The sequence below is a fragment of the Labeo rohita genome, chromosome 3 (genome assembly GCF_022985175.1).
Source record: "Labeo rohita strain BAU-BD-2019 chromosome 3, IGBB_LRoh.1.0, whole genome shotgun sequence".
Taxonomy (NCBI): domain Eukaryota; kingdom Metazoa; phylum Chordata; class Actinopteri; order Cypriniformes; family Cyprinidae; genus Labeo; species Labeo rohita.
The window spans coordinates 53606064-53619431 of record NC_066871.1 but is presented as its reverse complement, the minus strand read 5'-3'; the positions used below and the strand labels follow the sequence as shown (position 1 = coordinate 53619431).

Sequence of the window (13368 nt, the reverse complement as noted above, 5' to 3'; positions counted from 1 at the left end):
CCTTGCAACAGATGGGGAAGATTCCCCAATTAAAGCCAAACGAAGAAGAAAGTAAGTTGTCTTTATTTATAATCTGTGATTACATTTAGTCGGTGTATTGTAACATGTGGCACATATGTAAGAAACAAAGTGATTATTTAGCCTGAAGAACATACTTTTGATGAAGAAATCAGTTTTGATCGGTCAAAAGATAATGCAAAGAATAGGTAACTTTTCATAGATTTTCTTTTTTGTTTACTTATTTCTAATATATTACATTTAGCTTCTCTCTCTTTCTCTGAACAGACCAGAAGAACGGCTTAGAGCTCCAAAGATCTTTAACTTATTTTCTTCTGACTCCCAAAGGATGCAGAAGACTGGATCCACTCAGAAGTCTGTGTTGGCCAAATCAAAAGCAACCAGATTATAAGCAGTATCAGCTGTTGTTATTTTGATTAAGGTAATTGATGAATTCAGCTTGTGAAATGCCTAAAATTACCTGTTCTATCTTTCTGCAAACCCCCTTATTATTGACAGAACTATAAGACTATCAGAAGAAACAATACATCCCATTTTTGCATAAAGAACAAACAAAATTGTAATTAGCAGATTTTCATTTCCAAAACAAATCAAACAAATAAAAAATCAACATAACTTACATCCTAAAAATCTTTCATTCAAAACTACGCCATTGTTGCTTAAATAAAGTTTGAATACACTTACTAGTTTAAAATCACAGTATAATATTATTTGTGTAAGCCTATGAAACGCACCTATATCTCGTAATTACAGTTTAATTTACATTAAATACTAGCTTCAATGACAGCCCCAATACTGCGCATGCACGTCAGACATTCAATACGTATTGGATCTGATCCAGCTACGTCATCGCTAGGGTTGGGTATCGTTCAAAAATGTTCAATATCGATGCCGATACCGATACCTTGACTTCAATACCGGTTCCTGAACGATACTTTTTTCGATACCAATTTTATTAAATCAATTTTAACAAGATTACATTATCTCTAAATATATTTTTTTCATTTTTTTCAAATAATTTTAATAAAAATCAAAAAGTTTTTAGTTTACACATCTGTTAGGCTACATTCACTCTAGTGCATTTTCATTTTAAAATGTGTAGTTCAGACAGAATCATATTTCTATTCATTTTCCACTAATTTACTGACAAGCACTAGCACCTTCCAGCGCTGTCTGCCGGTATGTGTAACGTTATATGCCTTCTCTCTTCTGCGATCGCTCTTCTGACCCAGAGGACATAACATATTTCAACAACATTACATGGATAAATCACACATTCAATGGCAGAGGGAAGTTACTGCAAACACTTGCTGGTGGTTTAAAATGAGTTTTGAGTAAAATATATATTAATCTTATTTATTGTCTTATGTAGCATCATGCTACAGTGTTTGTGAATCATCATGTAATAGACACTTTCGGTCGTGTAGTATGGACAGATATCTTTTCTGAAATGCCAGTATAGATGACGATTGTTTTCATTTTTTAAACAAAGTCAAACACAGCTAGTGCTGCAGGCTTATTAGCACACTGACGTTGATGAGATTAACCCCTTTGGTATCGAAGTTTGGTGCCGAACGACAAGAGGTTTTTCGATACTTGATGGTATCGAGGCATTTCGGTCGGTGCCTAAATAGTATTGTACTCGATACCCAGCCCTAGTCATACAGGCTGCAGTGAGGACAGACTCAATTTCAAGTGAATAAAACAGTTTACTTGCTGCTTTGAGAAAGGCTTACTTAAATTGTTCAAGTAGCCACAACAAAACCAATACCATTAATACACCAGTGAGAGGCAGCAGTGCGCTAATGTGCAACAAAACCACAGAAGAGGAAATGAGGACAGTTAGAGCACGAGCAAAAAGCAATGTTTTGAATCAAAAGAACCTGAAACTGGAAGGACTGGATCAGCCATTTTTATACTTAATCAAGGAGGAAAGCAAACAAACCTCAAATGATCTGAGTGTGTATACAGTTGAACTATATTCTGTCATGATGACATTAGAATGGATCGGAAAGGAGGACAAAATAAGTAAAATCTTAATTGGAAGTGATTCATTGTACAGTCTCAGATCAGGTGTGTCTGATAGCTGTCAGGATCTGTTGTATACAATATTGATAACATATACGAGAATAAAGGAAAAAGGTAAAGAGATTCAACTTATTTGGACTCCAGCTCACATAGGCATTTTGGGAAATGAGAGTGTGGATAAGTTATACAAGCAATTAAAAAAGATAATATTGAAGTAAATATAAAGATGTCAAAGGCTGAAGGGAAAAGTATAGTTTGGAAAGAAGCTGTGAAAGAATAGCGACAGCAGTGGGATATAGGGAAACCAAAGGGAGACATATGTATGGTATTCAAAATAAAGTTGGAACTGAGAGGAACTGGAGAAGGACTAGAAGAGAAGAAACAGTGATGACAAGATTAAGAATTGGACACAGTAACCTGAATAGTACATTATACATTATAGAGAAGCATCCTACTGGATTTTTGTCAGGTTTATCAGACATTAGAAACCATAGAACATGTACTTCTAAATTGCAGAAGATATGAAGAACAAAGGAAGAATGTTGGAAGAATTAAGAAAAGATGGGTTGGTTGGGGCAGAGATAAAAGATATACTGAAAAGTGGGGTGATTGGGCAAGGCAAGAGAAATCTTTGTAATTTCTTAGTTAATACTGCTTTGATGTGTAGAATATGATTTGTGTAAGAAATAATCTGGAAATAGAGCGGAGTAACATCGGAGGAGAATCAACCAGAAGGTGGCGGTAGAGCAGCGCTTACGGATCCGCCGTTAAACCCCAAAGAAGATTGGCTCTGTCTAACTGGCGAATTTGTTGTTTGGGAGAAGAAGTAGAGACTGCTTGCATTTTTAACACTGGACAAATATACTAAGGTAAGTTATCAAAAATAATTGTGTAAATGTATCTTTCTGTCTGCTGCTAATTTTAACTTACTTAAGCCTACTTTATGTATGGGCTGCGTTTAATGCAGACAAAAGACAAGTGATCACACTAGATGCTTTTTACTGTCACAAATGTAAAACTTTGTAGTTAGTTTTCTGTTTTGCCCTAAGTTGTTGCAGCAAACGCATGTTGATTTTAAGTTATTTTTTTAATTTTCTATCTAATCATCAATATATGTTTTAATACGTCACAATTATAACCGCGGTCAAGTGAGCCGCCATCTGGATTTGCTGCACGTCTATTAGTGGAATTACGGTACGGAGACACGAAGCGGCCAAAAAGCTGACGAACATCTATATTTCAGCGGTTAAAAATTAAATGTGCCCGAAAACAGGGGAAAAGTATTTACAAAACGTATTTATATTGTACATTATAGAAAATACACTTATATTACATTCAAATATATTATACTGTGAAGTTTTCTGAAAAAATAAAGTTTGTTCAAATACATTCTAACACTTAATGTTTGTTCCTTTTTTTTCTACATGCATTATTAAAATTTCTTCAGAGTTACCATGAACATTTCAATAAATTCTTTTTCTGAACAACCATGTCTCTATCTGTGTTCACGATGTTTTAGTGTAGAATTTGTACAGAAAATGAAAGGCAGTCTGTCACAATGCATTATATAACATATATATTGCTGCTTCTTGTCATTTCTGATGTGTCCTTTCATATTAATAATAACGATAAAAGGCAAAATGTTTTTTTATCATTGATCAAAAAAAAAGTCTTCACAGTTAACAGGACATTTTCTATTCATACAAAGTCTGAAGCAGTATGAATAGAAGCAGGGCATTGTGAAGAAGTATGAATAGAAATGTTGCTGTGAGATTTGAAGGAATTTAAAAAAAATAATTTATAAATGTAAAAGAGTGGTCAGTGCTGTGTCACAGACTTTGCCATTCACAGACTTTGCCATTAATTTTCTGTACAAATCTTGAGTGAAATCTCGTGAAACTTGATACAGACAGAGTGTTGGGCATTCTGAAGAAGTATGAATATAAAATGTTGCTGTGCGATTTGAGGGAATTTAAATAATGCATTTATAAATGTGAAAGAATGGTCAGTGCAATGTCACAGACTTTGTATGAATAGAAAATTTCCTGTTAACTCTGAAGACTTTTTTTTTGATAAATGATAAAAAACATTTTGCCTTTTATCGTTATTATTAATATGAAAGGACACATCAGAAATGACAAGAAGCAGCAATATATATGTTATATAATGCATTGTGACAGACTGCCTTTCATTTTCTGTACAAATTCTACACTAAAACATCGTGAACACAGATAGAGACATGATTGTTCAGAAAAAGAATTTATTGAAATGTTCATGGTAACTCTGAAGAAATTTTAATAATGCATGTAGAAAAAAAGGAACAAACATTAAGTGTTAGAATGTATTTGAACAAACTTTATTTTTTCAGAAAACTTCACAGTATAATGTATTTGAATGTAATATAAGTGTATCTTCTATAATGTACAATATAAATACGTTTTGTAAATACTTTTTCCCTGTTTTCGGGCACATTTAATTTTTAACCGCTGAAATATAGATGTTCGTCAGCTTTTTGGCCGCTTCGTGTCTCTGTACCGTAATTCTGCTAATAGACGTGCAGCAAATCCAGATGGCGGCTCACTTGACCGCGGTCAATTAACGCCACTGCATGATTACACCTTTGTAAATGAGCTTTGTCTCACAGTAATTGTTATTTCTTGAGTTGGAACACTACAGTAATACAGAGGAAATGCTGCTTTTGCATTGATTTTATGATTGTGGCCTCAAATAGATATGTATAGAAATGTGTATACGTTCTTTCTTTCTTAATGTAACCCTTGTAAAGCATGCAGATATCAAGGAATGAATGTGTCTGTAATCTACAAGCCACACTAGTGAAACTTACATTTATTTGTCATATTTAGGACAAGTGTTTGTGGCAGCTGCCTTCTCTGAACAGCGTCTCATCAGCACAGGCCTCCGGACACTGTGCACTGTACACTGAGGTGAGGTGTTTCATCTTAAGCTGTTACACAGCAGTTTTTTTGACTCAGTAATCACTGTGCTACACTATTTTCATAAAAAAAAAAATCTTGCATATGCAGTATACCTGTAACCACTGTCTTTATTTTGCAGATCTAAAAGGACACTTCACACCCTACAACCCCTAAAAATGTATGTTGCCACATTAATTGTTTTCAAAATTTTAAAATAAACAGTGTCAATGACTTCTTTATTGACACTTTGACAAACGTACATGTGCTGTAACATTTAAATGTCTTTAACTTTGTTTTCGTTCTTTTTTTCTAAAACCCAGATTTGACAGCACTGCACACCCGTCTCAGACCTTCCTGTTTTATTTTGCGATTACCCCAGATACTACTAACCCGCTTTGTAAGTTCTTAAAAATATATTTATACACCGTAAACAAGCACATAATTGTGGGAAAATTTCATTTGTATTTGCTCTTATATTACTGAGATATGTCTATAAAGATTAATGTTGATTATATACCTAGTTCACCCAAAAAAGCAAATTATGCCATTTAATCTGCCTCATGTCATTCCATCCCATAACTGTTCATCTTCGTGACATGCATATAGATATTTTTACTAAAACAATTAGAGGTTTCTTTTCTTTTTTTGAAAGTCTGTTAACCCAAAACTTTGACACTTCAAAATGTTTCTAAAGTAATCATAAAATAAATCCATATGAATGAAGCCATTTAATCCAAAGGCACTTTTCTACTTTTGGGTCAAACGGTTGGAGAATGGTAAGGAGCAGTTTCAGGAAATTTCATTCTTAATTTGAAACTCTTAACCAAATTCTGAACCGTACTCTAGAATTCCTGTAGTGACGACACCACTGGCGATTGTTCATTTGTCTGTTGCTTAACAGGCAGTTTCTCTGTATCTGGCTAAGCATGCTATTCGAGCAAAGTAAACACAAATTAATAGTAAAATTAGAAGAAATATTTCATCCTTAATAACATGGACGCTATTTACATCTGGTACCATACCTTAACTCTCACATTCCCTTATCAAAAAGAAGTATACTTCAATTTATTTTACTTAAGTAAAGTTCAAGTATATTTTTAAGTGTGTTTTATGTAGTAAGTATATAAATATCAGTGTACTAGTACTATACTTTTAAATGTATTATTTCAATACTCCTTGGTACTAAATTGGCCCACTTTCTAGTATATAAAAGTACACTTTTAAGTAAACTTTGAGTACACAACTAGTTCACATTTATGTTTTTAGTTTTTTGTACTGCAAGTATACGAAAAGTGAACTTATAGTTATACTGATAGTTTACTAATTAAATACTTAGTACACTTTGAAGTATAGTCTCAGTAAACTACAAGATTAGTAGTTTTATACTGCAAGTATACTCAAAAGTTTTCTTTAAGTGAACTTTACATCATACTTTAAGTATACTACTATGTCCCTATTTAGGTATTAATTTGTATATATTTTGTTATATGAATATCTGAACATACAAAACATTAAAAGAAAGAACAGGGTATCTGCTTTTTAACAAAAACATTTTATTCTAGCTTCGTGCATCTATCTTTTATAAATACTTGAATGTGGATAAGTTGCATAAATAAAAAAAATAAAATAAATAACATTTTGAATAAAAAGCTAAAAAACAAAACAAACAAAAAAAAAAACCCAAACAAAAACTAATTATGATAATCAAAATGTAGATGGAGCTGATGAACACCCCAAATCATGACAGTCATTATTACCTCTTCATCGGTCGACATTTTATTCCATAATGTTACACAGTTTTACATATCTGTGGTTTTGATGCTGTTTTATGTGTGATGATTGTGATTACACATGGAAGCAAATTCTTCTTCACAAGATGTGAAATAGCGCCCCTAGCGTATAACACAGAAAACAGATTCTCAGAGCACAAGTATAGATCAAATACTTAGACTTTTTCTAAGCATAAATCAAGTATACTTAAATGCCATTTTAAGATATTTCTGAGAAGTTTATAAAGCACATATCTGAGAAGTGCATAAAAGTATACTGAAAGCATTTTTAGTATAAAAGTAGTATACTAATAGCGCACTTAAATAAACTTCTTTTTCGTAAGGGTTACTAAGGCAACAACATTTGTGTAGCATATCAAAGAGCTCTGTTAACAGCCCAACAGTGAAAATAAAACAATATCTGTATCGACTTGGTCCGGATCAGCAGAGAATAGAATGGTTAAGCAACGAGAACGGTTTGGCCTGACGGTGGAAAAGCAGCTCAGGTCTTCTGAAGAGAGCTGATTTCTTTATATGTTCAGCGGTCTACAGCTTAGGGTGAATAGACATTCATTAGAAGGACAGAAATTTCTCAGATTTCATTGGAAATGTTTTTATTTGTGTTCTGAACAAAAGTCTTGGGTGAGTAAATTATAACAAATTGAATTTTTGGGTGAACTACTGAGTAGGCAGGACAGATAACACTGACAACTAATCATTCACATTTCCCTACTTAATATTTTATTTGTTTGGTTTTTATGCAGGTGTCTGATGTTGTGGCAGTCTAGGCACTAATATCTGTTGGATTGCTGACCATCATTGAAGATGATGTATTTCTCCAAATCTTCTCTGCCTTGACCCTGTGTCTTCTGCCATCATTGTTCAGGGTAGTACTGCACAGAACAGTCTCCACAATCTACATCAAGTGTTTGCTTCTGGACTGTCATTTGATACATTTGGATTGCCCTAATACCATGAAAAACACTTGGAGGTTCATTCAAAGTGTGGTGGTTGACTTGGGACAGAAGAAAACCCTAAAACTAAAGTGACTTTTTGAACTTTAATTATATAAACCATTGGCAACGTGTGCAGCCAACCTAGTGCCATATCTCATCCTTCCACTGCTACCTCCACTTTTTACAGGAAGCATACTCTAAATCAGATTGTTAAAACTGCGCTGAAAACTATTTTAAAAATACATTGCCTTTAACTTTGATTTGTCACTGCCTTAAATTTATGTGTAATTTTGTCAAACTGATTGCCTTAAATAAACCAAGTAAGCATTACTCTAGCACCAAAGTAACGCTTACTTGGTTTAAGGCGGTCAGTTTGCATGGTTTTAGCAAGTAAATCAGAGTTCTGTTCAAGTAAATACAAGTGTGTAAGTTTACAACACTAAATAAACCTTTGTAAGTACAAAATACTATTCTTATTTCACTTTACTTGTTTTTTTTCAAGGCAATCGGTTTGCATGCTTTTTTTAAGTAAGGTTTACTAATTCGAATTTACAGTGAACAATCACACAAATGAACACACAAAAACACTCAGAATCACTCAGGTCTGAATGAATTTATTATATTTTCCTCACATGCTCGCTGCTTCTGCACTAAATGTTTATTTTAGAAGGAAGATGCCAGAAAAGACGCACAACTAGCTCTAAATCCCAATACATCAACACAGAAATGACACCTTAAAGCAGAGGTCTCAAACCCAATTCCTGGAGGGACACAGCTCCACACAGAGTTCAGCTCCAACCAGCTCCACTTCACATCTGCTTGGAAGTTTCTAGTGATCCTGAAGATCCTGGATCTTGGGTTAGAGCTAAACTGTGCAGAGCCGTGGCCCTCCAGGAATTGAGTTTGAGACCAGTGTCTTAATGTGTTTGAATTAAGATCTGGTGCCACCTCCTGGACACTCTGCAGATTTTCATTCTTTATCCTTTTTTTTTTTAATTAAATTTTTTATTTATTATTTTATTTTTTAATAGAGAGGCATTGCAAGACTCTTCCTCTTAGTCAAAATGGAGTGACACACATTTCCTGGACTAAGGGCCTCTTGATGGTCCTGACATTTTTGTTTGGCACAGGACTTCCATTTGGGTGGTTGGTCGTCACCAGCCTGTCATACTTGAACAACCCTTTATGAGTGTTGATCCTGATGTATTTCTTTGACTTCTCATCCAGTAACAGCTGCTGATAGGCGTCACTCATATCATAGTGAATATCATATCATTTTTGCCTCCAGCTAGCACTGAGAACATCCACTCCTTTTCCACTTTATGCTTCATTGCACATGGGATAGACCAGGGTTTAAAGAAATGATGTGTAGCACTGGTCTCCACTCAAAGCTTCACAGTGGTGCCCCTCAGGGAGCCCACTTTTTCTTCTTAAAACAGCTTGAATGTAACTCTACCGCCTTGCCTCATTTACTATACGTGGATCTATGAATATACAAATTAGCTCCACCCCCACACACAGACACACCAGCCAGAGCTCCGAGATCCACTAACTGAACTGTAGTAAACGCGATATAATGGCGAAACACGGACTGATAAAACTATGTGTTTACTAGCAGACAACTACAGTGGATACTGTAACATTTGTTAAAGTTACTTACTTGACGATGTTGTGCCCTCAAAATGCCTTGCCAATGCAGGGGAGGTTAGCGCCTAGTGGTTGTGCTCTATTTAATGCCCTATTTGCTCTATTAAATGCTCAATTTAATATTTGGTTTTGTGCTGATGATCCTATATTTTGCATGCTAATGATAGGAATCTGTCTTTTGACGTGATTGGTTACTAAACTTTGTGATGTAGCAAAAAAGGGCTGTTTCAAACTGTATTTCTGGGACAGCCTTTGGGAAACTACAGTTTAAGGAGAAAATACTCAGTAATGGTGTTGATTAATGGACTGGCACATGGTTTGTCTAAAAGCATATTAAAACACCACAGACAAATAAACAACGTAAATATCTTGATTTTCATTACAGTGGGACTTTAAGCCTTTAATCATCGTTGGTGATCTCATTCAGGACAAAGACATGCCCAAGATACTCATGTACTCCAGCCAGTCACCATTTTCTTCCACAAATTCCCCGACAGTTCAGAACATTGCTATTGTGTCAATATAATCCATCCAAGTAGGGCTTTCTCACTCATGCCAACCCATATGATTCTGTTTATCCTTGTCACCTGATATGTAATAAATGAAGACAGGCAATGCCTAACAGAACTAAGAAAGCTTTACTCTGTCAGTTTCTTTTTCATAAAAACCCAGATCATACAGCAACTTGTTCTCTTCACAACACACCTACACACTTTTAATATGAAAGCATAACAATTAAAGTAGAACCTTAATCGAGGATACCATTATCATAACACCATGTGTGACAACAAGCCCCGCTCTCAGGGTTTTTTTCCCCTGTAGTCCTCCCCACTTCTTCAGATGCTGTTATGCACACTTCTGATTGCACACCTTTTTTATTTTTTCATTCTTCATGATGTTTTTCCATTTAATCAGAACCGGTTTATCTGGATGAGCTGCAGTTTCAAATTTCATTGTCAGTCACAAGGAAGAAAGTTTTATTGCACTGCCTTCATTGCATCAGATCACTTTCACTTTGGCGATCCAGAAAGATGATCGCAACTTTAACTGAACATGGACCTGCTTATGTTCATTTTTCTGACTGTGATTCCAGTTTTATCAAATGGTATGTATGTTATTTTTCTATCTTCAGTTAATTTAGTCCCGTTTAAATCTCTGCAATCTTACAGTATCAGTTAAAGTTTTGGACACATTTAACTGAATTTATGTTGCTCACGATCTTAAAAATAATGTGTGTGTGTTTGTGTTTCTAATTGTAAGGCAGATTTTGGTGATTTCTGCTCCTTGCAGGTCTCATAGTCTGCAAATACGTGAAGCTGGTATCACATTTGTTGTTGTTTACACAGTGTAGTCTTCAGTATATTTAAATCTGTTATTTAAGTGAACATGATTTTAACTGAATTGGAAGCTGTAGTGCGATTTTAACCGAGGCCTCCTCAAATCACCCAGTTAATTTGTCCAGTACTTCCTTTAGAGATGTTTTTGATTTTTTGATAGTGATGTTTTTCCAACTTAATCAGAACCAGTTTGTCTTGATAAGTTGCAGTTTCATGGTAAAGTAAAACAGGTTTCAGCATGTCCGGATGTACCACAATGATCTCTTAGAAAACTTCAGTTTGACTTTGACGAGCCAAAGAGATGATGATAATTTATCATAAGTGAACATGGACCTGCTTATGTTTAGATTTGTGGTTGTAATTCTAATAATATCTAATGGTCTGTAATTTATTTATTTATTCATTTTTTCTCTTTAATGCTGGGGAAAAAGGGCACAGAATTGAAATGAAAAGGCACAAATATGTATTTCTTTTTGCAACTAAAATTTGAATTAAGAATAATACTGTGGATGAGCTGAAGCAAATAGTAAAAGAAAAGCGGTGTTTAAATTCTCCTTATGATGCACCTCTTGAAGGTCCAGAGAGAGCAGAGCTGGAATCTAAACCACAAATAAATAAATAAATGAATAAAATAAACTCAAAGATGTTTAGATTTGATTAACTTTGGTTTGGTAGCATTCGTGTCAGTTATTGTCATGTTAAGGTGTGTCAGTCTGTGTTGTACTTTGACATTTTTTTATCAGGTCATATTTCCTGGTTACCTGATTTGACCCAGCGTTTACAACCTGCGTGTTTTTTCTATAACAAAGAAAGTGAAAGAATTTCTGTCAATGATTCATAAACACTGTTTGCTTGTGAAGTGCAAAAGCAAAAAATAAAAAATAAATAAATAAATAAAAATAAAAAATAAAATAAATAAATAAACATAAACAAACAAAAAACAACAACAACAAAAACAACTTAGTTCAGCACAGATAATCATAGGGATTTGCAAATTCGATTTAAATCCAAATGGGGCTGAGGCAGATATAGTCTCATCTGCTGAGGAGGTTAAGAACAAATGAATGTGCATACACATGAGTTGTGAATCTGGTGTGTATAAATATCAATATATTCCAAACAATTATTAGTGAATGAGACCCATTTGAGATACTAGATGACCGAGGAGTATTCAAGACCAGTGGCAGATGGCCAATAAGGTATGCAGGGACTGCATTCCCTGAGCCACACACACAAAATATTTTATTATTATTATAAATTATATACTGTATAATGATATTTGATTTATATATATTAAGCTCTGGGTCAAGTGTGTGTCTCTGCAGGTCAGGTAATGGGCCAGAAAGTTTTTTACAATTGGTTGATAAAGCTGTCTGTTCCACATAAAGGTGGGCCGTAAGCTTACATGCTATTGGCCTACAGATTAAAAGCAAATCCAATGTAGACAATATCAGTGTTGGGGGAAGTTACTTTTAAAAGTAATGCATTACAATATTGTGTTACTCCCTAAAAAAGAAACCAATTATGTTACTTAGTTACTATTAATGGAAAGTAATGTGTTACTTTACTTTTGTGTTACTTTTTAAATCTGGTCAGGGCTTGCTTGTTTTTAATATAAAAAGTTCTATAACACTCTAACACAGAAGAAAAAAATGCCAACTCTTCAGCAATGGAAAAAAAAGGAAAACAAATGTTAGATTATCTTGAGTAATTTCTTCTTATTAGTATAGTTGAATTGGATCATCGAAGGTCAGCAGAAAAGACATCTGTTAATGAAATGAGATTAAACGCATAAAGGATATTTGTATTATTTACCATTTAACTATTGCAGGGTTGTGTCATATTCTGAGTTGAATTTGACTGTTTTTATTCATTTTGAGGAATACTCAATCTGTTTTTTGTGAGTGAGATGAATTAATGCATGTTTACATTTATTCTAGAACTAACATTTTACTCTCGATTTCTCTCAACATGGGGACAGGAGAACTTTTAATCAATAAATGGGGGGAAAAGTAATTGCCGTTACTTATTTGAAAAAAGTAACTCAGATATTTTCTTGTCAATTAAAAATTAATGTGTTACTTTACTAGTTACTTGGAAAAAGTAATAATATTACATAACTCGCGTTACTTTTAATGTGTTACCCCCAACACTGGACGATATCAGTGTACCTTGTAGTCATGATCCTGTAAGACCAATTCCCTTCTTTCACTGTAAACATGGCAATATTGATGTTAAACATATTAAATTAGAAAGTATTACTGGTTTACTGATATACTGAAAGTATTACGGGGTTAAATTATCAAAATAATCAAATCCAAGAGTTAAAGAAGACAAAAATAAATAGATATTTCTTTGATAATGTTATAATCATTTAGCTTTATGTACTCTGAATGAGACCAGTAAATCAGGTTCACATGATCATTATGTCAACATCAATACATAAGCATCAACAACTGATCATAGTTTCTCTTGGTGTTTCTTACCATAACAAAAGTGTCTTATAAATACAATGTTGCAGCAGCCAGAGAAAAGCTAACATTCAAAAGTCAAGGGTCAATGGCCTAACAAAAGCTAAACATTAACTTTTATTTTCAATGAATCATAAACATCTAATCCACTGTTAATTCTCAATAAGAACTATAATGTAAATGCATTTGCTCTGCGCTTCCAGTGC

The 13368-nt window shown here is 34.1% G+C and overlaps 1 protein-coding gene across 1 annotated transcript in view; it reads left to right on the top strand.

Moving 5' to 3' along the window:
• The window catches only part of LOC127161907 (butyrophilin-like protein 2), a 151007-nt gene that overhangs the window by 123914 nt on the left and 13725 nt on the right, over positions 1–13368 (top strand). The window lies entirely within an intron of this gene.